At 33.8% G+C, this 3,316-nt stretch overlaps 1 long non-coding RNA gene across 1 annotated transcript; it reads left to right on the plus strand.

The window, feature by feature from the left end:
• The first annotated feature begins 1,070 nt into the window (after positions 1-1,070).
• On the plus strand, positions 1,071-2,425 carry LOC131251036 (uncharacterized). The gene is made up of 3 exons (XR_009173574.1): positions 1,071-1,142; positions 1,558-1,629; positions 2,376-2,425. It is a non-coding gene; the product is annotated as an uncharacterized LOC131251036 (long non-coding RNA).
• The last annotated feature ends 891 nt before the right edge of the window (positions 2,426-3,316 follow it).

The raw sequence follows: 3,316 nt of genomic DNA on the forward strand, positions 1-3,316 counted from the left end.
TGATTTCTATTATTTAGTTAAATTTAGATGATGGATTTTTCATTTATTTCCTTATCTAAAATGGGTTCTCTTTAATTTTCTCTTCTAAACTTTTTTTTTTGTCTTTTTTATTTGATATTTTCTTTTCTAAATATTTTTTATTTGGTTTTTTATTCTAATTTTGGTTTTTTATTGTGAGATTTTTTATCTGGGTTTTTTTCTTTAATATATATTTATGTAGGAAAAATAGTGATAGAATATTAGGCTCTGCTTGACTCTTCCGCTGCACGCATGTCATAGTTTTATGACAATCCAAACTGTCCAAATAGCTGACCCAATTGTGATGTATTTGGAATTTTGAATTTGCCACCGTATTTGGCAGTGATTAATATGTGGTATTTTTTTAAAAAAATTATTATTTTCAACAATGTTTCTAGTCCAACAAGTTGAACCATTAGTCATTTTCCACCTAGTGAGTTACTTCCAACTGAGCATGATTGTGCGACATCCAACCTTCCAATAGGTTGGGTCCACCATGAGGATAGTCTTGCATAAAAATCAGTCCCATCTACTCATTAGGTGGGTCAGACTAGCAACAATGTTTATTCATTAATAAATAACAAAATATAATTATTTATTTATTTTCAGCTATATGAGCCACAATAACTTTGTTAATTGGCTCCCACCATAGGTGGGGAATTTGTCAACTGCAACAACTGTAAGTTTTGTTTATTTTTATTTTTTTAAAAATTTATTAAAGTATTCTTCTTCAGAAATACCATATGATGTGTTTGGAATTATGAATTTACCACCCAATTTGTTAGTGGTTAACATGGGATAGTTTTATTTATTTATCTATTTTAGAAGGTTTTGAGTTCAAAACTTGTTGGACCATAAGTTATTATCCATCCCTTGAATTATTGTCAACCTATCATGTTTGTGATGATACCAACCCTTCTAATTGGTTGGCTTCGCCATGAGGATACCCTTGTACAAGAATCAGCCCCAACCTCTTATTAGGTGGGCCATACCATTATAACAATGTTTGACTATTGATGAATATCAAAGTATAATTATTTATTTCTTTTTAGGGATATAAGCTTCAATAATTTCATTGGTTCGCTCCCACCTCAACTGGGGAATTTAGAAAGTCTGCAACAACTGTAAGTTTTTTTTTTTCCAAATCTAATTAGTTATTCTTCTTCAAAAATGCCGTAGGCTTTATTATTTATTGATTTTAATAACTTAACTTTTTAAAAAAATGCCATAGGTTGTGTCTGGAATTTCGAATTTGCCACTGAATTTGGCAGTAATTAATATGTGCTGGTTTTATATTTTATAATTTTCTTTTTGAGAAGGTTTTAAGTTCAGCCACTTGTATCATATGTTACTATCCACCCAATGAAATACTTGCAACCTATATATTTGTATGACATCCAACCTTCCAATAGGTTGGCTCCATCATGAGCATAGACCTGTACAAAAATCAATCCATAGACTTATTAGGTAGGACAGACCATAATCACAATGGTGAGCTATTGATAAATAACTAAATATAATTAGTCATTTATTTTTCAGGAATATAAGCTACAATAACTTCAATAATTCACTCCCACTTGAGCTGGGGAAGTTGGCGAGTCTGCGACTACTGTAAGTTTGTTTTTCTTTCTTTATTCTATTTAATTATTCTTCTCAAGAATGCCATTTGAAGTGTTTGGAATTTCAAATTTGTCATGAAGTTTGGTGGTGATCAATATGTTATAGTTTTATTTATTTATTTATTCATTTATTTTCTCTAAGAAGGTTTCAAGTCCAATCAATTGGACCATAATTCATTGTCCACTAAGCTACTTTCAACCTATCATGTTCATGTAACATCCAATCCTTCCAATAGGTTGGCTCGACCCTGAAAATAGCCTTGTACAAAAATCAGCCCATCCACTCATTAGGTGGGCCTATCATATGAAAGAAATTAGTTAACCTTATAAGGTTCTCTAACAGTACCAAGGCATGCTTTGTGTAGAAATACTTCATCTCTGATCTTCAACAGGAGGTCCTGGAGACGGATAAAATCCTTATCCAGCTGGTTTTCGTTGCCCAAGCGGGCCAGCCTATCTGCTACTCTATTAGCTTCCTTCATGACATGTTGAAAAGAGATGTTTGGGATGAACAGTTTTGATATTTCCAAGTGCCAGTTCAAGGTTAGTCATGAATTCCAAAGGCAATGCTCTTTTATTAATAGGCCACCTAGTACTCATAAACAGGCGTATTATGGACGTAGACATTGTTTTCATTAATAGGCCACCTAGTACTCATAAACATTCATTGCAAGCATTTTCTGTCTATGTGCATGACAACCATACTGTTAAGATCAATACTCTTATTTTCATTTACAGAAACTAGTGGATGACAAATTCACAGAAAGACAAATAACATCAGTGGCCACATATTGCAACCTGGATTTAACCAAAGTTCAAGGTGCTGTCAACAATACTAACAGAATCCTCCAGGTCAAATTGTTGATTAGACCTGATTTTATTTAAATGATCTTGATAATCCATTTTATTTAAATGAGCAGACCCGGATGTGCGTCGGAGTTATCCGGATGTTGAGCGGGGGTCCTTGGAAGGTGGGAACCGCTGTTATGACCATGATGAAACTGTCCATTTCCTATGGACATCATTGGAGGGGCCTGGCTTTTGGACAGACCATGTTTATATCTATATTTGCTCGAAATTGATGGAGAAAACCTGGATGTGCATAGGAGCTATCCGGATGTTGAGTGGGGGTCCCTGGAAGGTGGGAACTGCTGTTATGACCATGATAAAGCTGTCCATTTCCTATGGATAACATTAGAAGGGCCTGACCAATTGGAGCAGGTCATGTTTATATCTGTATTTGCAGGGACCACACCCTTAACCTATAACCTAAACCTATTCTCAAATCCCAAAACCTATAACTACAACCTAAACCTATAACCTAAACCTATAACCTATAACCTAAACTCAATTCCCTAAACTTTAACCTATAACCTAACCTAAACCTATACTTATAACCTAAACCTAGTCTCAAATCCCAAAACCTATAACCTAAACCTTAACCTAAACCTATAACCTATAACCTATAACCTGAACCTATAACCTAAACTCAATTCCCTAAACCTTAACCTATAACCTAACCTAAACCTATACTTATAACCTAAACTTATTCTCAAATCCCAAAACCTATAACTATAACCTAAACCTTAACCAAAAACCTATAACCTAACCTAAACCTAAACCTATAACCTTAACTTAAACCTAAACCTATAACCTTAACTTTAACATATAACCTAAAC

Source organism: Magnolia sinica, chromosome 1, assembly GCF_029962835.1.
Source record: "Magnolia sinica isolate HGM2019 chromosome 1, MsV1, whole genome shotgun sequence".
Lineage (NCBI taxonomy): Eukaryota > Viridiplantae > Streptophyta > Magnoliopsida > Magnoliales > Magnoliaceae > Magnolia > Magnolia sinica.